General features: G+C 37.6%; 1 protein-coding gene across 4 annotated transcripts in view; it reads left to right on the top strand.

Moving 5' to 3' along the window:
• The window catches only part of GALNT13 (polypeptide N-acetylgalactosaminyltransferase 13), a 504499-nt gene that overhangs the window by 238647 nt on the left and 240981 nt on the right, over window positions 1–24871 (top strand). The gene's annotated exons all lie outside the window — the stretch shown is intronic.

Raw genomic sequence — 24871 nt, 5'->3', positions numbered from 1 at the left:
GTACAGGGCATGCAGGAAGCAGCTGATCAATGAGTCCCTCTCTTCATTGATGTTTCTATCTCTCTCTCCCTCTCCCTCTTTGAAATCAATAAAAATATATGAAAAAATAAAATAAAAAACAAACATTAACTTGTTTAAAATAATTATTTCTCGTCAAAGGAGGTGTTTAAGAAAAACTAGTAGAAGTATTTGACTTTTAGTAGATTTATTTGAAAGTGTATAAAAATATATCTTTTCCTATTATAAGCATATAAAGAAACCTTGACTTTTTATTTATTAATTTTTTGGATTTAGCATTAAGATATAAAGCTGAAGCGTTTTTAAGATTCTAAGCAGTTGTGAAAGTGCAACTTTTGTTTTTGCTCTCTCTTATTTTTATTGTGATTACAATGGATTACATTTTTCTGGCTGCATATCTATTTATTATAAGAAGATATTTTTAGCCTTGGAGAAATAAGGACATTCTTCTTGTCAGCATAACACTATTGCTTTTCATATGCTTGATTAAAAAGTCTCTGCATATTTAAAAGAGAATTATCATAAGTTCTTATGAATACTAGAGTTGATATTATTTCATTTCAATGTGATTATAATAACCATTGTATTTTTTCTAAGCAAGTCATGTATAATATTTCCTATCACTTTGTTAGTTTGATTAGACACGTTGTAAATTTGGGTCTCCCAGTATTTGAAATGAACCAGTGCGACAAACATCTGCATAGTCTTACCAGATAATTATGTACCTTTATTAGAAACTTAACTAATGATTTGAATAATTTTAATTTTATCTTTCTTTTTCACTTTCTGGAACAGCTTAGTTTATGCAGCAAATACATCAGTGTGTGACATAGCTGATCTGTTAATTTCAACTGTTCTGATAAATACTGTGGTCAACTCAATTTATAGAGATCCACATTGACCACATAACAGGACATTTTCAACATACTAAGTTTCATTCAGAAAGCCCTGTGTCTTTCTATTGTCTGAATAGTCACCTTTCCAATATAGACACTGAATATGAGAGGCACTCATCAAAGGCCAAAATTGAGAACTATTCTGGATGGAATAATTCAAACCATTGCTTCCCTTAGTGCTGATTTGTAACAGGAATGATATAAGGGTCATAGACTACTTGTGCAATTTGGTTAAACCTATGGACACCTTCTTGGAATGTGTAAATTAGGAATAAAATAAAAAAGAACCCAATTATATTGAAATATAGCCACCAAAATATTTTGAAATACACCTATAAAAGAATAGTGTGTTCTGCAATATTACCTCTACCTTGAGGTACTTCTGATAATCATCAGATTTTCAAAATAGTGATAAACATAGATGATAATCCCAGATGCCTGCAATTGTGATGTGATGTTGAAAATGTCTATGATTATTATTTGTGTCAAAGTAACAGGTACTGCAATATTTCCATGGTCTGCTGCCTACATTTATAGTTAAAGTAATTGCTGTTTCTCATTTAGAAATTAATGAACCATATATATTTTTCCCATCCAAGTTCATGAATCCCTGATTTTTACCCTGAGCCCCATTTGGGGGAAGTAGAAACCAGGATTAAAAACAAAAACAAAAAACCCTGTGACAATGATTCTCTGAGAGGTAGAAGTGATAATCACAGCCTTGGACTATGCTACTTAGATTATGCACACATACACGTGGGAAAAAAGGACTGTTTCCCATTTTGTATTAGAACTTCTATCCTTTTGTTATGGAGAATATGTGCCTCTTATAAATCAGCATGATCCAGATTATTCTTGTTCAAGTTCCAGCACAGAAACATATAATTTAATTAATAAATGCTCATTTTAAGAAACCTTGGTACTAAGAGAATGAGAAAGCAGTTACTTAGGTTTAAAAATCTATTAGGAATAATGGCATGAATGCTGTTATATAAAGCAAGAAAGGGGAAACAGTCTTGATGGGAATGTCCCTTTATTTTGTTGTGTTTCTTTTATGGTTATTGTTCTCTTTATATATTCCTGAAAATGTGGAAGTTAAAAATAATGTTTAGTATATCTTTTTTAACATGTCAACTAAAGCAAAAGGAAAAAAATTATTCTGAGAATACTTTCAGTGACTTAATTTTATCCCAAAACTCCTCTTAGGTCAGATTTATAGTTTAGATGATCTAGATCAGTGTTACTCATTGTGGGCCAGGGACCAGCAGCATCTGCACTGCCTGGGAACAATGGGATGCGCAAATTCATGAGCCTCTTCTGATCTATTGAGTTATAATTTTGGGAATATGACCAAAGGATATGTCTTCTAACAGACACAGACAATGGTAAACAATAGTAACAACAACCTGAGTTAGTTGTCAATATATAAACATTGTATGACTTCACGTTCAAAAGAACCTAGAATTCTAGTCTCGTGAAAAAAGAAAAAGAAAAGTTAATTTTCTGGGCTACATCCAGACTATAGACTATTATTCAACTCAATGATAACAAGAATGAGCTCTCAAGCCATGCAGAGACACGGAGGAACTGTAAATGTCTATTGTTAAGAGAAAGAAGGCAATTCAAAAAGGCTATACACTATATGAGTCCAAATAGATGGCAGTCTGGAAAAGGCAAAACTATAAAAATGGTAAAAAAAAAAAAAAATCAGTGGTTTCTAGTGTTATGAGCTACGAAAAGAGAGATGAATAGATGGAGCCCAGGGGATTTTTAGGGCAATGAAACTATTTTGCATGATACTGTTCTGGTAGGTACCTGTCATCACACACTTGTTAAAACCTATAGAACGTACGACAGGACAAGTGAACCCTAATGTAAACAATGGAATTTAGTTATGAATGATGTATTTATATTGACTCTGCAGATGTAACATATGTTCCATACTAGTATAAGATATTAATAATAGGGGAAACTGTGGTGAGGAGATGGGGTATAGAGGAAAAGATGGTACACAGGAACCCTGTATTTTGTGCTCATGTTTTCTCTAAACCTAAAACTGCTACAAAAATTTAACTATAGTAAATGGATCTGCCAACACTGAGCTAGATTTTTAGTATGGTAATTCTCCACAGTGAGTAGTGGCCACTCTCTTTTGAAGGATCAAGACACATTAGTTTGCCTCAACACCCAAGTTACCATTTTAGGAATTTGATGTATATGCTGCAAGTCCCCACAAACAATTACTCAATCCAAAAGTAAGTTTTAAGAGCAGAAATGGAATTAAATTAATTCAAAAATTGAAATCCTTTGCTCTTGAGAATGCTCAGTGAAGGGGCTAATGCTATCATGCCTAGCTCTGGTCATTTCTCAGATGGTCTAGGTACCATGCTATGTGCCTTGCATATTCTAGCTCATTCACATCTTCTATGGGATGGGTGCTAAGAGATGGAAACAACTTGCTTGAGTTCATATAAGCACAGGATGGAGGAGGTAGCAAGTGTCTCCTGGCAAAGCTGGAACTTAGAATCACTGGCCCAAACTGTGATTATGTCTGACTACTCTGGCATTTGACATATTTGGCAGGAATTTTTCAAATGGGAAATATAGTATAGAGTGAAGAAACTATGTCTAAAGCATGGGAACTGCTAAGTGAGAAAATAACTAAAAAATTTGCAGGTTTTGTTTCACTCACTCTGCGTATCCAGATAGTCACTGTCCTTCATTCTATCAATTACATATTCCTCTCCCTCCAGTCTTACAGTCACACTGTCCTCATCATTTGCTGCCTGAGGGTTTGCAATAGCTTCTTAATTTATCTCCCTGTCACCAGCTTTGCGGTCAACTTCCTTCCACATTCAGCCAGCTCCAATTTCTTTCACAAGTCTGCTAGAATTATCTTCTAAATGCATATATGGTCATATGGCTCCCTTCCTAACATCCTTTACTGACATTCTAGGCTAAATGCCTTGGAATCATTTATAACTCCTCAGGCAGTCTAAGTTCATCTTCAGCCCCTGCCCCAAAGTGCCTTATGATCCAGACATACAGAACCAACTGGGGGTTTTTAGAGGACTCAGTTTTCTCTTACTGGCATACCCTTTTGCCATGCTGTTCCCTTAGCTTGCCACGTCCCTTCTTTGCCAAGTCCACCTGACAACACCCCTCTACCCCCTCACCCTTCATAACCCAACAAAATTATCTCCTTCCTCTGAAACTTTTTCTAATACCTTCTATCCCCTAATTCTATACCAGGTATGATCATTAGTACCCCTCACAGAGCACTTAGTTTATACCTTTTTGATAGCACCAATTACACAGTTTTTTTTAAATACATATGTTTTTATTGATTTAGGAGAGGAGGAGAGAGAAATAGAAACATCTGTGATGAGAGAGAATAATTGATCAGCTGTCTCCTGCACGCCCCCTCCTGGTGATAAAGCCTACAACCCAGGCATGTGCTCCAACCAGGAATCATCTAACCTTGATCTCCTGGTTCATAGGTTGATGCTCAACCACTGAGCAACACCTGCTGGGCACACAGTTTATTATGATTACTTTTTACACATCTGTTTCCCTCCTTTAGAGTGCAAATCAGATATTATATTTTCTTTATCTCTGTTCTTCCAGTATATAGTAAATATTCAGTAAACGCTAGGTGAACAAATAGGTACATGGATAAATGGGTGGATGAATCTGCATGTGAAATATGAATGTTATTCTTCAGCCTGATTTCTTTAGAATTCAATTACCAAATGGGAAATCGGTGGTAAGTTGCACACATGATCTAAATTTTTGTAGATTTTCTCATATTCATTTTAAAATTATAAGTATGCATAAAGTTTTCCAAAGTGAGAGAGGGTGGATGATTTTATATAAAATGTGGGAGATAATGCCTTAAAAGGTGATTTTTTTTTCAGGGTTGCAGGATTGAGTGTCAAAGGACTTTGCTAATAACTCATTATAAAATAAAATGTCTTGGATTTGTTGTTTTTTTATTCTTAAATAGGCCATGAAGACATACCAAATGTTGGTTTTCAATGACATTAAAAGTTAAAGAGGCGTCAGCTGTAATTTCAGATCCAGGCAAAGCAGCTTTTCAAAAAAGGACACTTAAGTGTCACTACTTTTGGTTTGGGACCCTCATTCATGATGAAAATCTTGAAGAGCGTTAACTCTGGCATAATTCTATTTGTTAACCTGACTGCGTATCCAATTAAATACTTTGGGAGGCAGACATTTTTGGACACACATTTCTCTATAGCTGACTTAGTGTGCATTTTATTATGTGCTTGATTTGAAAACAAATTTCACAGCAAAATTGACAGAAATATGCTGCTTAGTTTGTAGTGCAATTGACATACTCAGCATGAATATGAATTTATGAAGGTGTCATCAAGTCGTTTAAACCAACCCAAACACACGCAATGCAGATGGCATTGAAGGCATCAGTGCGTGAACAATAATTTGTGACATCTGTAGCCTTCTCATACTCATTTCGGGTTTTGTGCTCTTTGTTTGGTGACTATTTTAAGCTGTTTAAAAATACAGACAGACTCATTGCAACATGAAAATTGTTTTTCTAAACATTAAAAATAAAAAGCTGAATGTATGTAATTATTGTTCTTTAATATTCTACTACTTTAACATAACTAGAATGTTAAGTATATTTTGGAAGTTCATTTTTCTTTCCTTGTTTCTCTATGGTTCTTTTTCTCAGGTTAACAAACAGATTAAAAAATTTGTTTAAGTATTGTTTTTTAATATCTACATTTATAACTTCTTAATAAAAGGTACAAATTTTTATAGCTATATGTATTTGTTGAAGCAAATAGATTTTTTTTCTGATTATAACTATCTTAAAATTTTATATAAAATTTTCCAAAAATTCATTATCAGGTAATAAAGAATCTAAAAACCACCACTCAAAATAAGCATAGTTAAAATTTTGCATTCATAATTCCCACCTTATTTTTCTAAACTAATATCTTTATATAGATATCTCTATTTATATATATAACTAGATAATTCATCTATGTAGTACTTAGATTTTTACTGATATCTTTTAATCTGCTCTGCATTTAATATCATGGCTATCTTATGATATCAGTAACTGTAGATCATTATAAGCATGTAAACATGTTAATGATAAAACAAATATACAATGTATCTAACTCTTTTGTATTTAGTTCATCTTTTATTGTTGTATAATGAGTCATTTTCTTAATGTCCTTTAGACTATATTGTCAATAAAGCATTTAATAGAATAGGTTTTAGAACTAAGATTAGAATCCAGAGGCAAATTAACAAAATAAGAATATATTCCTTAAAAGGAAAGTACTTTATCCTTGGAGGGAAAATATTCTTTGCCAATAGGCAGTTATGTAATAACATTTATAACATTTCTCCCCTTACATTAACATTTTGCTCTCTGGTAAGTACTTTAGTAAAATAACAATTTTAGGTTTTATTAGTTGACTTACAATGAATATCTGCTTTCTCCAAAGGGATCATTAAAACTTCAGCAATGTCGTTTTGCTTTTTAAAGCCAGTTAGTTTGATAAACTTTCAAAACATGAGATAAAGCTATTTAAAATTTAACGATAAAACACGTTTTTCAGTTTACTAGAAATAGCTACTGTATTTTATAAGTACAAGTAGAAATGATTTATTTTCTAATTTGATCCAGGATTACTGCATGTTATATTTGCATGTCTCTTGGACACTGTCAACAATGATTTTTCTTATGTTAAAAAAAGTGAATTACAGAAAAATACTTAATATGAACAGTATTTCATCATTTTAGTCATTTCTCTGATATCTCAGCTAATATTATGAATGTCAAATAAAGTCCAAGAATTATTGTATTATTTAAGAACATTTTAAGTCTTTATTCTGTCTTCCATGCATCTCTAGTTGCACAAATGGCAAAAGCACAGGTTACTACTGTTGTGTGTGTTTTTGTTTGTGTGAATATGGTGCAAGTATTTCTAAATGTTTGAAAGTTGCCATCCTGTTCTATATACATGATTAGAATTGGTCTGAGCCTCAAAGGGCTGATTTATGTTTGCTTTTGTGATGTTGATTCCGTTCTGGAGTCATTAAGGATCCTTCTTTCCCACTATCAGTAATAAACCAACAGTCTTAAACTTTAGTCTTAAAAATTAGTGAAGAACCAAATATTGTTTATCTAATAGTAAATTGACTTCCCTGGACACATGTCCAGAAATTACAAGGGAGGCTCTCATTGGCTCACCTTCGGTCAGATAAACACTCTGGACCACAAAGAGTAATGATCAAGAACCAGGAGTCACAGCAGTCCCCACCCAGACCATAGACATGGATATGGGCTGCTGATAATCCCCAGATAAAGAGCAGTGTTGTCTCTGAAAGGGAGTGGCTACTAAGAAGACAAAATAAAGATGTGTACAGTACTGCAGGGATGGATTGTTACAAGATACTTAAAATGAGGTTTATTGAAAGTTATAAATTATAGGTATAAAATGTATCCATGTTAATAAAAATAAAATCTATTACTAAGCTGACTGCCAGCTGGGAAAACAAAGCACAAAAAGTTATGATTATGAACCCAGCTGAAGTCTTGCATGTAAGTTAATTAGTATTTATTAATGTTAAAGCTGAAAAAGATAAGCATATTCATCTCTGAATAGCAAAAAACATTTAATAAACAGCAGACTATTTTGAAATTAAATTGGTGACTATTTCATTTGTACTTGTATATAACAAATGAAGTAAGATATGACTTTTCTCATTTGTGTTTGCCTATATCTTAAAAAAATAATTGTAGAAAATGAAGCATATTTTACTTTATTTTATTATTAAAATATATAGCATTATCTCACAGTCAAACACTCAAAATATGATGTTTTATTTTTCTGCACCTTGCCCTAGCTCTAAAGTATTTCTTAATTCTCTGGTTTCTTTAGTTACTAACTATAATAGTCTTGTATCAATCATTTACTTAGTGTGCCTCAATTTCCTGATCTCAAAAACAGATTTAATAATCCTATCTCATAAAAACACAAGTTTTGAATGAGGTCATATATTGGAAACATTTTGGATTGAGATAAATTGTTTCTCTTCTGTAAATAATTATACTTTCTGACCTTTCCAACAATAGCATTTATAGAGAGAATGGAGACATTCTCAATGATAAATAGGAAAAAAAAAAAAAAGGTAAAAAGTGAGATAAGAAGTAGAAGTGAATTTACGAAAAAATGGAGTTGAAATGCTAATGATAAGCGTGATGTCAACTTCCATCTCAATAAATATTAGAAGACTGACCGCATTGTACTGTGCCACCCTACTAAGGTGTGGTCTGGGGAGAATGCTTCAGTGATTTAAGAAAAGCTGTTTTACCAACATTAGTAACCATCGCCTCACCTCACAGAAAAAAAGTCACATTTTTATAGCTATAATAAGGTTGCTCGAGTTTTTCTATGAAAACAACAAAAAGAGTGAAAATAATAGATTTTTAAGCAAAAGTGTCTGATCACATAAGACATCTTGTTTGGTTTCCTTCCTGTGTGTGTTTCTTTCCTCTGCCTTGTCCTGGATGAAATGCCATCGCAGGCTCCTTGGAGGCGGGCTTGCTTGCAGCAGGTCCCATGATGCGAGAGCACTGTAACTCAATTTTCTGATTTAATAGTGCAGGGCTATTCAGGCATGAAATTACCTCCTTCATGTAGAGCAATCCCCTTTGCCTGGCAAGTCAAGGCTCAAAAACTTGATGTCTACTGTGATTACAGCTGTTGACCCAGCCAATTGTTGTGGAGTCAGAGTTAAGCTTTTCTCTGCCCCCACTGAAGGAAATATGTCTGTTCAGACACTTGAAAATAGATATGTGGCTCTCCTCAGAATCTCAGCACTGTGCCATCAACATGCTGGCTTCGAAAGAACCCTATATGATTGTAGCCATGATAGAAAGTGTTGTATTTTTTAAATTGACTATAAAAATGCCTTTATAGATATAAACGTGTTACTTTTAATAAACATTCTACCAGGTTTAAAAATTACATAGGAGGCAAAGTCCAGCTGGGCTTTGTTTCTGACCATCTATTAGGCAGGAAACAATCAATTTGTTTTTTCCTCATGAACTTAAACACCCTAAGTGCTATTGTTTTTGCATTGCAGCCCCTGAGGTCTGAAAGTGGTAATAGTTTACAGAGCTGTCCAGTAAGAGTCTAATTTGAACCACAAATGTGAGCCATGCATGCCATTCCATTTTCTTCCAGGTTCACTTTTAAAAACTAAAAAGAAATTGGTGAACTTGATTTCAATAGTATACATTTTAACTTATCCAATATATCAAATGCAGGAATATTTCGATGCTTAATCAATGAAAATGTATGTGTTCAATTACATATTTTATATTATGTTTTTATACTGTCTTCAAAATCTGGGATATATGTTACACTTGCAGGACATCTCAATTTGGAATAGCTATATATTTCAAATACTCAGTAGCCACAAGCTTCTATCATTGGGCAGTACAGGTCTACCATCCTTAACATCACCAAACAACCTGGACTCAGGGTTTGGCAGTCCTTAAATAAGTGGCAACCACTGGAGATGTGAAATGGTTGAAAGCATTGGACACAGGGCACTTGCTTTAGTGCGGCTTTGTCAGTAAGGTAAGGCCATAAAGGATAAGGTTCCTTGTATATACGAGTAGTACAATGGAAACAATTGCAAATATTCACACACACACAGCACTTATTTTCCTGGCTTAGTGACTTTTCTTATCTTAAACAAATTATGGGTTAACAAATGTAGATTTGTTGAGATTTTAAAAATGACTTTCAGAAGAAAAGAAAGTCTAGAAAATGACTTTCAGGAGAAAAGATAGATGTGGAAGGCTGCAGCTGAAAGCAAGAAAACTCATTTTAGGGTGAGAGTGATACATAGAGATGGAAGTTCTCCAATTACAGGAAGCAAAATGCAGACAGGTAACAATTTGTTATGTGATAGGAATGGACAACTTGGGTTATCCATTTTAGTGCCTTTGGTGAAGATTTAAATTATTTTTTAATAGGTGAGATGTTGAATTGATGGTTTTTAGACCGTGACATGATACCTACATGGGCATGAACTGGCCAGGTTTGCCTTATATTTATATTCAAAAGGGTTGTGACCAATGATAGAGCTTTTTTAAAAAAAACAAAACTGAATATGCTTGTCACTGGTTATACAGTGTGCAAAACGTTATAGTTCACAACAATGTTAAATAAAATAACTTGTTTTGCTTTTTTGTGTGTATGAGTGAACATGGCATAACTTTACATTTAACTCTAAAATTTGCTTTCTCATACTTATTAGTCAGAAATTAGTTTCATTCTCATAGAGGTTTCCAATAAATAATTTCCACCGGTTTATGTTAAATTCACAAAATTTTAGAAATAGTTTTTAAAGTATTTTAAAGGCAGGACTTAGGAGACTAGAATTTTTCTAAGCAAATTTTAAAAGTTTCAAGGTTGTTATTTACTTACTAGAGGCCAGGTGCATGAAATTTGTGCACGGGGGTGGGGGGGTTGTCCCTCAGCCCAGCCTGCACCCTCTCCAATCTGGGACCCCTTGAGGGATGTTTGACATCCTGTTTAGGCCAGATCCTGGTGGTGGGATTGGGCCTAAATGGGCGGTCGGACATGCCTCTCACAATCCAGGACTGCTGGCTCCCAACTGCTCACCTGCCTCTGCCTGATTGCCCCTAACCGCTTCTGCCTGCCATCCTGATCACCCCCTAACCACTCCACTGCCAGCCTGACCGACACCTAACTGCTCCCTGGCCGGCCTGATTGCCCCTAACTGCCCTTCCCTGCTGTCCTGGTCCCCCTCAACTGCCCTCCCCTGCTGTTCTGGTCCTCTTCAACTGTCCTCCCCTGCAGGCCTGGGTCCCTCCAACTGCCATCCCCTGCTGGCCTGGTCTCCCCCAAATGCCATCCCCTGCAGGTCTGGGTTCCCCCCAACTGCCCTCCCCTTCAGGCCTGGGTCCCCCCCAACTATCCTCCGCTGCAGGCCTGATCCCCCCCAACTGCCCTCCCCTGCAGGCCTGGGTCCCTCCAACTGCCATCCCCTGCTGGCCTGTTCTCCCCCAAATGCCCTCCCCTGCAGGTCTGGGTCCCCCCCAACTGCCCTCCCCTTCAGGCCTGGGTCCCCCCCAACTATCCTCTGCTGCAGGCCTGGTCCCCCCCAACTGCCCTCCCCTGCAGGCCTGATCCCCCCAACTGCCCTCCCCTACAGGCCTGGTCCCCCCGCAACTGCCCTCCTCTGCTGTCCTGGTCCCCCTCAACTGCCCTCCCCTGCAGGCCTGGTCCCACTCAACAGCCCTCCCCTGCAGGCCTGGTCCCCCCCAACTGCCCTCCTCTGCTGGCCCATTCACCCCTAACTGTCCTCCCTGCTGGCCTGATCACCCACAACTGCCCTCCCCTGTAGGCCTGGTCCCCCCCAACTGCCCTCCCCTGCAGGCCTGGTATCCCAACAACTGCTCTCTCCTACAGGCCTGGTCCCCCCCAACTGCCCAACTGCCCTCCCCTGCAGCCTGGTCCCCCCAACTGTCCTCCACTGCAGGCCTGGTCCCTCCCAACTGCCCTCCACTACAGTCCTGGTCCTCCCCCCCAACTGCCCTCCCCTGCAGGCCTGGTCCCCCCACAACGGCTCTCCTCTGTAGGCCTGGTCCCCCCCAACTGCCCTCCCCTGACAGCCATCTTGTGGTGGCCATCTTGTATCCATATGGGGGCAGCCATCTTTGGCCACATGGGGGCGGCCATCTTGTGTCTTGGAGTGATGGTCAATTTGCATATTACTCTTTTATTAGAGAGGAAGGCTTAGGTGTAGTCCAATAAATTTTTAGAATATCTTTGTTGTGAAGAATCATTTCACTATTTTAGAAACACATAGCTTAAAATTTACCTTAATTTTTATTAACTAATTGACAACAAAAGTTGAAATGTATTGTTATTTAAATTAGCTCAAAGTTCCATTTCTTGATAATTGAGATATTGACAAACATTAATTAAAATAGTTAAAGAGTAAATATCACACATATATTAAATATTTTGGTAAAAACATATTATTGTGTGTGTATGCATGTGTTTCTGAAAAAAAAGCATGTTTTGCTTCAGATCAAGATAACAATAGATATATCTGACTATTTCTGAACAATAATAGCAAATAATTTTATTTGAAAATACCTGTAAAGATTTTACAGCTGTTGTGCACAAAATCAGATGAGCATAAATATTATATGTATATGTCCATAGGATTCACCCCATCTTATCTCCTACAAATTTAGATGGTACTGCTATCTCTAGCTGCTTTACTTTTCGCTGTTACTGAATAGAACCCATAGACTCAGGCTGGAAGGCATTCAAGTTTGTGTCCTTCATTTGAGTCCCCAGAATTAGGACAGCTCTCTTTGGGGAAGAGTAGGTGTCCTTTCTCAGAGCCAACCAGTCTGCATAGTAATTATTTCCTGAAGAACCGTGACTCTGATAAACATCACTTGAATGTTATAAGTTTTTCTCCTATGACTTTCTCCTGGCGCCTGAATTTCCCCAGATGCCTGGTCTTTGCTCAGTCTTAGTCCTGGTCTTGGCAGGGTCTGACAGGAGCACACTGCTCTGACCCAAGAAGCTCCTTTCAGTGCCACACAGAATCCCACTGTGCCTCAGAGATAATAAATAATGATACTTTTTCTCATCTAATTTATCTCAGCTAATTCCTTCAGAGTGAATGTCAAAAGATTGCTTTGCTTCCTACCATTTGCAGTTAGTAGGTGGCCTCTTACTAGCTGTGCTGCTTGGGGCAAGTAACTTAACCTCCCTGTGCTTCATTTTCCTCACCTGTGAAATGGAACAATAATAGCAGCCTATCTTTTAGGATCACTGTGAGGATTAGATGACTTGAGGGTCAAATGAGTGAATTCATGTAAACCACATGGAGTAGTTCCTGGCACTTGAAAAGCAGTTGTAATTATCAGTAGGAGAGTATCTTCTCACAGCAGTGGTTTTAGTTTCCCCAAAAGAACTATCCAACAAAATGTTTTAAAATCTCCATATCTGAGTCTCAATTTACACCGACTGGATTAGCATCTTGAGAGATAATCGCCATCACGTGCCCTTCTTTTAAAAAGTTTTACAGTTGTTTCTGATATCCAGCCATCTTAATTGGTGTCATGTTATATCTACAAACTCAGTGATCATGATGTGTTTCATTGACCCTAGACCCCCGGTCGGCAAACGGCGGCTTCCGAGCCACATGCGGCTCTTTGACCCCTTGAGTTTTTACCAAAGGCCAGCTTAGGAGTACCCTAATTAAGTTAATAACAATGTACCTACCTATATAGTTTAAGTTTAAAAAATTTGGCTCTCAAAAGAAATTTCAATCGTTGTACTGTTGATATTTGCCTCTGTTGACTAATGAGTTTGCCGACCACTGCCCTAGACAATTAATTAATATCAATATTTATGTGGAGATCTTAAATGAGAGGCTGAGGCTAATTTTGTCTATGCCATACACATACAGAGTTCAAAAGAAGAGCACTTGGGATCAAAGCTGATCTATGAAGATAAACTGCAGAGAAAGAGAGAAATCAAGAATTCTGTAAAGTTCCTTAGAGTGAGCAGTCATTTGCTGAGGGATTGGTGGTAAATTGGCTGGGTCTGTTTGAACCAGATGATACTTCTGACTGTCACTATATCTTAGATGTCCCCAAGATTTCCACCACATTCTGTGTAGGATAAACTTTTCATATTATCCCTGGTATTTTCTTAGCTAAGATTTATTAAAGGCCCTTTGGGAATCAAATACTGTTCTGTGGGCTTTGCATGATTTTATCACAGCAATGCAATGAACTAGAAACTATTAATATCACCATTTTACCTATAAGGGGTCTGTGGGCAAAGAGACTAAGCAATTTGCCCAAAACCACACAATTTATAAATCAGACAGCCAGGATTTTAAGCATTTTAACCTTAAAGAGTCAACTCCAGAACCACATTCTTAAAACCACTACTCTGTGCCACTGTCTCCCTCAACCACAGTTCTTCAGTCAGATCCTTTTGAGAATAAATATATTCCTGTATAGAGACTATTGTTTCTGGGAAACAGAAGCGCTCTTATCTAGGAATTCCTTTTTCTCTTCTGACTTTTATCTTCAGCCACCAGATTTGGCCACTAACAGACCTTCTCAGTGGCAATTGCTGTTCTTAGCATTTCAAGTTTAAATGCTATTGAGCACTGTTTTCCATTTTCTTCTAATAGTTACCATGGGAGAAATGAAGCCATTTCTCTTTCAGGTTCTTTTCTTTAGATAGGATTACATAATTCATATTAATAATGTGCTCAACCAGGTGAAACAGCGAATTCCTAAGAAATCATAATTTTCATAAGTTTTAAAGACTGTTACTTCAAATTTTTTCAGATAAATACTTCTTTAATCATATCATCCTGATTTTCTCTGCCCCCAGCACTTACCAGATTTTCCATACCTCGATCTGACAAAGATTTTTAAAAAATCTATCCTTTCTTTGTTTAGTGCTCAAGGCCTTCCACCCATATGGGGGATATAGCTCATAGCTTCTTAGTGCTAATGAAACATGGACTTCTTCAAATTTTGAAAAAGTGGAAGCTGTGAGACTTCAATGAATTACTGTGTCTTTTAGACCAGAAGATAGTTATGCATGCAAACCGAACCTGCACATCTAAGCTCCTACAGTGAAATGACTCTGTCACTGGCAAGCATCCCTCCTCCCACCCCAGCTTCATGGGAACAGAACCCCAGCTTCACTGTGAAAAATGGGACTACTCACATTCATAGATCTTCAAATTGGGTATTATTGACCCATGCAAGCTAGAAGCTGAATATGCGAAGTCCATTCTTCTGCCCTTATCAATTTCATCAGACCTGGCCCTGTGAGTCAGTTTGAGCCAATGGGACTATGAGGTTCAAAAATAATTTTCTTCTCACCTTCTAAGTTTTCCTGGCTGAACTAACAATCAAATTAACATGGTACAGGTTAACAGGAAAAAGTTTCAAAAGTGTTTTATGGATGTACATGCAGGCATGCCATACAAATAGGAGACATGAGGACATGTTGGGCAATTGAGGTTTATATGTCAAGATGGAGCTAAGGAGAAAGACAGGGGCTGTGTTTTGGGACTTCAAAGGGTTGGAAGGCAATTCACATGGAGATGGAAGATCAAATGTTTGCTGGGCCATCTTTAACAATGGGACACAGAGAGGACTTTGGTTAATGGGCCTCTATACCACATACTAGTTTACAAAGTAATAAAGTATCTACACTAATTAAAGAGATACATGTAAATTGATAGTACCTTCGCGACGCCCACCAGCCAATCAGGAGTGAGTATGCAAATTAACCCAACAAAGATGGTGGGTTAATTTGTATACGCAGGCACCGAGCAGCCGGGAGCAGGGTGAAACGCTTATGTCATCGCTATAGCAACGACGCAGACGTTCCGCACCACCCCAGCAGCTCCAGGCCTCTGGGTAGCGTGGGAAGGCAGAAAGGTGGCTCTGGGCCAGAGTGAAGGTGGTGCCGGCAGCCAGGGGAAGGAAGGCCCATTCTAGCACGATTCTTCGTGCATCGGGTCTCTAGTCCTATATAATAAAAACCTAATATGCTAAGTGTCTGACCATTCATTCGACCGTTTGACCAGTCACTATGATGAGCACTTATCACCAGGGGGCAGAATCTCCGACTGGTAGGTTAGCTTGCTGCTGGGGTCTGGCGGATCAGGACCTGGCCAGATGGGCCGGACATGCCCTGGAGCCCTCCTGGGGCCCTTCCTCAGCCCCGATTGTGCAATGGTGGGGTTCCTCGGCCTGGCCTGTGCCCTCTCACAATCCAGAACCCCTCGGCCCCTCAGGAGATGTCAGAGAGCCGGTTTTGGCCTGATCCCCACTGGCCAGGATGAGGGACCCCACTGCTACATGAATCCGTGCACTGGGCCTCTAGTTGTTATATGTGATGATATCTCCCTTCCTGGAGCAGGTCTTCAATCTAAATTCCTTTTCAGCAGTTAGGGGAAAAGTCAAAGTTATTTCCTGAGTTTTATCTTAAAAATAACCAGCTAAAGACAGTCAGTATCTCAATGAGTAATCAATATGATGATCAATGTGTATTTCAAAACATGGTAATACTAATAGAAGCTACTGCCTGTCATTGTTGATTATTTTTTAATTATTTAAACTTTGTGATATTTACAAATAAAACCATGTTTGAATAGTCACATTGTAATTATAGATCTGGGTTTTCAGAATGAAATTTATTATTCTTTTGATACTCTTTTGCATTCTGATTTCAAAGAACTAGGTTCTTTTAAAATTATTATTTCATGAACTTTCTGTGGAATGCCTTTTGGCAATATATTTGTTAAGTGGTCATTCAGCCAATGTTTAAATCTCTTGAGTTCTAATCTTGATTGGTTCTGTTAATTTCTGCTTCCTACATCAAAACATGAATCGTTCTCTTGCTATCTTATTCCCTTGGTGCCAGACAGAAATTATGTTTACACATGAAAGCCTACTAGAATTTTTAAAATATTATTTTTAACTTTCCCTCTCAATCTCTAACATTTTCTGGATAAAGTCTCTAAACATCCTCAAGTTATTTGATTATTTTTTCAACATGTAGTACATGCAACAAGGTGGTTTCCCCTTGAGGATGTGACTACCATCTCAGAACAGAATATTGGGGTGAGGAAGGTGCTGAAAGAGATTATAACTTCCTCCACTTTTATGGAGTGATACTTTGAATTATAAGGGATACGTCTGAGCAGATAGCCTTTTCAGCTGAGGTTATAGAACATTCTATAAATGTTATTAATCTTGAAAAAAATAAAATGACAGTAACAAATTAGAAAATGGGGAAGTTGAAGGGTTGAGAAGTTAATATGCTCATCGTAAAAACTAGAAAATCAAGATACACCATCAATAATTGACATAACAAAAATGGGGATTTAGATATGGTATTTACAAATACATAAGTACAAATAATAGAGTAATTTACAATGGTAATATCACTATATTGGGAAGAGGAGCATGATTTAAGTGAACTAAATATTAACCTAGTATAGCAGAATATCAGTGGCTGATGTTAAATAACCCAATAAAAATGAGCATATATGTTCACATTTAAAAAAATTTATGGTTTGCCCTAACTGGTTTGGCTAAGTGGATAGAGCGTCAGCCTGCGGACTAAAGGGTCCCAGGTTCGATTCCAGTCAAGGGCATGTACCTTGGTTGTGGGCACAACCCCAGTGGGGTGTGCAGGAGGCAGCTGATCAATGTTTCTCTCTCATCAATGTTTCTAACTCTCTATCCCGCTCCCTTCCTCTCTATAAAAATCAATAAAATATATTTTTAAAATTATGGTTTATTGTTTGCAGCTATGGAGAAGTAACAACAGAAAGGATTCAAAGTGCATGGATCTGATGAGCTTGACTTAGAGAAGGGAGGTTGATCAGGAGATTATAGCTTTTAATTATAAGGTTCTCTGAACCTTTTTCTCTCTCTGTATTTTTTAATCATTTCCATATATTGCTTTTATTTAAAAACTAGAGGCCCAGTGCATGATTAAATCATGCACGTGTAGGGTCCCCTACACACTTTCGCTTTCGATCACGGGGGAGCTGGGTGCCTGTCCGCTGGTGCACCAGGCCTTTCAGAAGCCTCCAGCATGGAGGAGGCTTCTGAAAGGCCTGGTGCCTGAGCCGACAGGCACCCAGCTCCCACGCTTTCGCTTTCCATCGCAGGGGAGCTGGGTGCCTGTCCGCTGGTGCACCAGGCCTTTCAGAAGCCTCCGCCACGCCAGAGGCTTCTGAAAGGCCTGGTGCCTGAGTGGACAGGCATCCAGCTCCCCCGCTTTTGATGGTCCGCGGCGGGACGTGAGCTCGCTGCCCCAAAGGCCCCTTCTGTGCCGCAGCACAGCCATGGTGCAGACGCTGAGCCAATTGGCCACCCCGGCCACCCCGAGTCCCGCCCCCCCCGCACCTCCTGGCCAATCATGGGCATAGCGAAGGTACGGTCAATTTGCATATTTGTCTATTATTAGGTAGGATAATAATTTTGTTGGGTTTAGAAAAATGATTCTGTTCTGCCATTAATGTCCCTCTTAAATTTGTGTTATATTTAAATGCTAATAGTTTACTATTAATGGACTAATATGCCTATTATAGGAATTGCTGTAATAATGGAATGCTAGAGGAAAGGAGAAGAATTTTTACCTCTAAGGATAAAATAAGTTTCAAATAATTTTTTAGGTTGAAATATATTAAGTAGAATATAGCCTTCATTTTAGAGAAGATTTTAAACTGTATTACGCTTTTTTAAATTAAATTTAATTTTTTTATATATACAACCAAACAAGCACACAGTGGCAGCAGGAAGCTTGAGATGCAGTCACTTTTCCTTCCTGCATTCAATATCACATTTCATAAATTTGAGTTTTTATTTTTATGCAATTTATTTGTAAGACAAGGTAGTTAGTGAGTGAGTTTTACAGTAAAAGCTAAAATATATGAGTGGAGTGATTTTTGCTTACATATATGCTAGAATTTTTTATTAGTGCAAAAATAATCAGTCTTATAATTTTGTCATAAAATTTGATTAGGGACATAAAACTGGAGATTGTAATACTATTAAAATGTAGAGACTCTGCAATTTTAAAAATATCTAATTTTGGAATGTGTCTCATTTGGATTCCAGAGACAGAATTTTTTTTACCCCGGGGTAAGAAATTTTTTATATGAACTCTGTTTTAAATTTTCTAAGACTTGATAATCAAGGCTTGGATGGAAAGCATAATACATTATTCAGATATGCATTATGTCCTTGGTCTTATAATTGCAGAGCAAGAATCCCAGCGATACACAGTTGCCATATTCCACATAGATGCTTCAGAAATTATTTCTTCAACATATGTAAAATTATTTCTACTAGCAAGACAGTTATTTGGTGGGGACTAGAAAAGAGTGATTAACTTACAGAAAGTTAAATATTAAATCTCCATAAGGCATTAAATCTCTATAAATTATTATTCCTGTAAGCTTTTATTTTAGAAATAAAAATGATATGTTGAACAGTGAACATAGAATTAGATGTTGTCCTTTCATATTGAAATCAGTTCTCTAGGTATTATTATTACTTAATTTATGCATAAAACATACTTATTATTATCTCTAATTTGAATTAAAAGCTCTTGCTGCATTAACTATGTGGGTGAGAATGGTGAATAAGAGGCTCCCACTAATGCTATGAATGAGTGGTCTGGTAAGTGTATGGTAGGAGGGACGAGGGGTTGCCACTATCCTTCTTTTAAATGCATTTTTCCATGAGTACTGTACTTTAAAACTTGACTAATGTATATGATGATGTTGTTCATCTTTTTAGTTGTATTGTGAGTTAAAGAGACTTTAGGAGATAGAATAAAAAATTTGACATTCTATATAATTTTGTTTTTCAAAGATAATACAACCCAATTTTGCAACAATATAATGAACTTTAAAATACATCTTTTAGCTTGGTTGTTGTGGTTTAGGGATTGAGCATTGACCCATGTACCAGGAGGTCACAGTTTGATTCCTGGTCAGGGCACATGCCTGGGTTCCAGGCTCAATCCCCAGTAGGGGGCGTGCAGGAGGCAGTAGATCAATGATTCTTATCATTGAAGTTTCTATCTTTTTCCCCTTCTACCTTCTCCTCTCTGAAATTAATAAAAGCATAAAAATATTTTGAAATATTATCAGTTCTTATACTTGGTCACTGTGTGTGTGTATGTGTGTGCGCGCGCATGCACTCATATTGGTTGGCATATCCTATCTAATAAAGAGGGAATATGCAAATTGACCGACACACCATCACAAAGATAGCCGTGCCCAGTCCCCTCAGCCCCGCCAAGGGGGTGGCAGGTGTGTGGTGTGGCCGGACCCGCCCTCAGCCCCCCAGGTGCCCAGGGCCGCCCCGAGGCGCAGGCAAGCCTTGGATGGTGGCTGCCCAGCCGACGCCTGAGGCACAGGCAAGCCTCGGATGGCGGCTTCCCAGCTGCCCAGGGCCGCCCGAGGCTCAGGTAACCAGGGCTGGCTGAGGCTTGCGCTGCTGGCAGTAACAGCAGCAGAGGTGTGATGGGGGCGCCGCCTTCCCCTGATCGCCAGGTCATCTCCCACCTCTGAGGGCTCCCAGACTGTCAGAGGGAACAGGCCAGGCTGAGGGACCTCCCCTCCAGTGTATGAATTTTTATGCACCCGGTCTCTAGTATGTAAATAATATGCTTTGTATTTGTTTATGAGCACCATTATCAAGTTCAGCTGGCTCACTGAAGGAATGATAGCCCATGAAGCATTTGTCATAGGTATTAATAATGTAATCTGAATGACTGCACAGTGATGTAATTAAGAAATCCATAGTTAATAAAACAAGAGAAAAAAATCTTGTGTGAATGTATGTTGATGACAGTGTGGGGGAATTATTCTCTCTAGATGCACCTTGAAATCCTGGCCTGTCTTAGAGGCTTTGTCTGATTTGTTTCTGTTGCTTTCTTGACAGAAATTCAATTTAGGAAGGAAAGCCCTGAGACCAATGCATCTGTTAGCTGCTTTGTGAAGCATGGCATTGAAAACTGTCCCACACCTATTAGCAATCATGACGAGAAGACCTTAGTGATGATGGCACACACATATCTCATCACCCTCTAACTTTATTTAAAATGACATGGGATTGCGCCCCACAAATATCTGTTTCAAATGGGCTTAGATAATTTTTCACTGAAACATACAGAAACAATCAAAATCACAGACCATAAAATGTTGTTCTTTAGACTCTAAAGTTTAGATCACATTTTCTAAAGCACCCTTTGTAACTGCTCCTTTCACAGGCTTCCTTTATCTTCATCTGTGTTCTTATAATGCTGAGAGTCAATCCTCAATGTCTTTTTGCCATAAACATGTGTATTTGAGAATTATTTGCTTTGCATTTACAGAATTGGTATCTGTTTGAACCGATACATCTAAAAGGATTGATTTGTCTGGGAAGTGCTTTTCCATTCACCTAAGTTCTTGTTCAGTTAGAGTGACTCATGTTAATAGATACTGGTGCCATCTGTGATTTGTCCTTGACCTTTCAAAGACTCTGAGATATTCAGCTAACTTTATTATTGCTGGTTATAGTCTGTCTCTTGACAATCACATTTTCACAACTATGTTGCATTGATGAAAGCAAACTTCTGGCATTTATAGTACTTATACTGCCTAGTGTTAGATTTAATTCCATCAGAATACTTTAATGAAAAACCTACTGTAGGAGAAGTTGCACTACATCTAGCAGGGAAGACAGATAAAGGACTATTTGACAGAAGAATAATGCAGGCATGTATAAAGTGTTAATGGTGCATCTTTAGTGGAGAAAAGAAAAACTCTGCCGTTCATGGGAAAGGAGCTAGTTTAAGGTAATCAGGGAAACTCCAGTAAGGTAATATTTGAACTAAACTTTGAAGGATATATATATTTTAACTTAATGTAGTAAGTACTGTATGTTCCCTGATTAAAGATCTCATTTTCAGGAAACATTACTTCTCTGAGTCCTTTTTTATAAAATTTCTTTATTGATTAAGGTGTTACATATATATGTCCTTATTCCCCCATTACTTCCCTCCCATCCCCCCACTCATGCCCTTACCCCCCTGTTGTCTGTGTCCATTGGTTAGGCTTATATGCATTCATACAAGTTCTTTGGTTGATCTCTCTCTGAGTGCTTCTTGAGGACACAATTCTGATTTTGGATTGCTAGTATAAATACAAATGTAGGCACATTTAAAAAAAAATACAGTTCCTTTAGGTGGATGGTTTACAGTTGAGGATTATTACTTTCAGTATCCTTTTCCTTCAACCATGATCCAGGAAGCCCAGAATGACTAAAATCCATATAGTAAATTAAGATCAGTAGCCTGAGAAAATGCAGGCATTTTCTTGGCTGCCTGATGGGCAATACTAAGGTCCAAGCTTTTGTCTGTAATGAAAATTTTATAAACTGAAATATTTAATAATCTCCCATGATTCTATTCATTTAACCACCACATACATATAAAGAAGCTTTATATGTATTATTTATGTGTGAATATATATAAAGCTTCTGTTTAAAGTATACTCTCTTTTGATATTCCAAATGGCTCAAGCCATATTCCTTAGTACTTCAAACTGTATGTCAGTAATCCCATTTGTCCACCATCAGTTGCTTCAACCTAAGTGTTCATCGGGTTCACTGAGGGAAACTAATAAAAATGCAGAAGCCTGAGCCTGGCATTGGATATTTTTGTGTAGAAAGTCTGGGAAGAAAAATAAAATAAGGACTTTTAGTATGTAATTTAGGCTGCTCTGATTCAGTCAGTCTATGATATGGGGCCTGGAAGCCATTGACCTAGCTTTGTATACCAGCTAGTGGAAATACACATTTCTTACATTTCCAGTCTGTGCTTTTGTTTTCAAGCTATAACTGGTCCCCAAGCAAAAAGTAACCGAGAAGGAGGTGAGGGATACAATATAATGAAATTCATTATCAGTACTCATAACCAGTCAGCCATTTTTGCCTTGAGCTGCCCTGCCAGGAGATGATGGGGGAATAAATGGGAGTGTTTTATATTCCTCCCTGTTCACTTGCAGTTCTGTTTTCATGTTAAACATCTGGATGATTAATAACTTATTAATATTCTGCCATAGGAAGCTCTCAATTTGTCAAGGTTGAAAGCCTTCCTGCCAAGCTATCAGGATTGGCATTCCCAGTTGTAACTGAATTGTCTTTTCTATGATAATCGTTTCATGTCACGTTTTCTATATATAGAGAGAAATATATCTTTTTAATGTCAATTTTCCTTTTGCTGCTAAACCTCCTTCTAGTCTTGCAATTCCTTTCTAAGTCATTCACACTAGAAGCCTGGAGGCTTGCCTTAACTCCTGATACCCAGGCGACCCCCTGCATCTGTACCTCCTCCAGTGTTCCCTGCAGAGTGAGTAATAACAACTTTCACCCAATGCTGTGGAGGAAACTTCAGGATACTTTCTGGATACTTTTCTTTCATTTACACCGCACCTCAATTTATTCTCCAGCTATCTCAAACACTTATTCATCCAGCTCCACAATGTATCCTGAACAACTGATGATGGTCAAATGGGATTACTGACATCTGTTTGGAAGTACTAAGGAATACGGTGTCAGCCATTTGGAATATCAAAAGAGAGTAGACTCCAATTCACTTCTCTCTGACACCTAGGCTGCCATCCTCCATCACTACCATTGCCTGTGTTCCCATTGTTGCCTGTCTCCCATTCATTATCCACAGAGCAGCAAGAAGCAACTTTGTAATAATTAAGAATGATGCCATCACTACCTCAGTAGCGATGCCCCATTAGATTCTGATTGCAATAAATAAAATGCCAAAGACTTACCTTACTTACGAGGCTATCATTATTAATAGAGCTTCTGCCCACCTCTTTTACCACACATATACTAGTATCACATTCCCACAAGCCCCTTTTGATCCAGGCCATAATTCTCTTCTTTGAACATTCAAGCTCATTCTTTGTGGGCCGCTGCCCTTTGCTCTCCACTGAGGCACTTGACCCTGACTGTCTCCTTGTTAATCAAGTCTAAGTTCAAACATCAGCCACTTCTGCTATCCCTTCTCTGTTCAGCCTAACTATAGTGCCAATATTTCATATTCACTCTCAATAATTGATCCCATTTCATTGTTTCATGGACTTAAATATTTTAAAATTGCACATTGATATCATTAAATTTTGCTCCCCATAAAGTATCTGATTTTGTTTGTCTTATTATTACTATATTCCTCACCCTGGAAAAGTCTTTTTCATATTGTAGGCACACAATAAATATTCATTTAAAAATATAATTCAATGCATAATACATTTCAGTGCATAATGATTGGAATTCCTGACTTTTCTTTTTTTTCTGTTCTAAAATTCCCTGGATTGTGGGAGGTCTTTAGTATGTTTTCCTTTCTAAAACCCCCAATTACAATGTTCAGTAATTCTTTCCCCAGTTTTGATCTCACTGCAATCCATTTTTCCATAGAATTAAATGTTCAACAAAGTTAAATTTTTAAACCAATAAAATGATGTGTTTTTATAGTTCCCCAAGTCTATAAGATAAAGTCAAAAGTCCTGAGTAATGCCTATAGGCATTTTGTAGTTTAGTCTCCATTTTTATTTCTTCCTTATTTTCTGCTATCTTCCCCTAATTAATCCCACTATCCAATCATATAAAACTATGAATAGTCTCAGACATACCATATTAATTTGTAAGTTATATCTTTGCCCACGTTAGTACATTATTGCTATGGATGTTCACTCATGTCAGTTCTCTCCTTTTCATAGTAGTTAGTGGCTTGCACAAGTCTCTATCTTAGCATTTATTGTGCTTTATGGTAACTATTTCTTTATATATATCTACATATACTTCATTTATGCAAATTGAATGAGTGATGGATAGATGGATGGAAGATATCATGCTGCTAACCTGTAATCATCATGTGGACAAGATTCTTTATAAATCATGTGAGTGTTGCCTTGTCACAGGGCTTTCCGCATGTTAAAGGCTTAACAGCATTTGTTAAATGAATGCATAAAATCAATAAGGACTTATTGAGTGAGTAGTTAAAATAATAGTATTCTCACACATTTGTCTAAAGGAGAATTATTTTCCTCTTTAAAAAGTATAGTTATTTTGTGTTTCATACCTGTGTCTGCTAATATTGTAGTCACTAGTAACTGAGCTACAGAACACTGGGAATGTTGCTAATCCAAACTGAGATGTGCTGTGGGTATAAATTGCACATGTAGACTTGGTAAAAAATATGTGTAAATATCCAGGCAATAATTTAAATGAGTTACATATTGAAATGTTAATATTT

The sequence above is a fragment of the Cnephaeus nilssonii genome (assembly GCF_951640355.1).
Source record: "Cnephaeus nilssonii genome assembly, chromosome: 10".
Classification (NCBI taxonomy): domain Eukaryota; kingdom Metazoa; phylum Chordata; class Mammalia; order Chiroptera; family Vespertilionidae; genus Cnephaeus; species Cnephaeus nilssonii.
The sequence above is the reverse complement of the archived record's forward strand: the minus strand, read 5'-3'. Positions and strand labels throughout refer to the sequence as shown.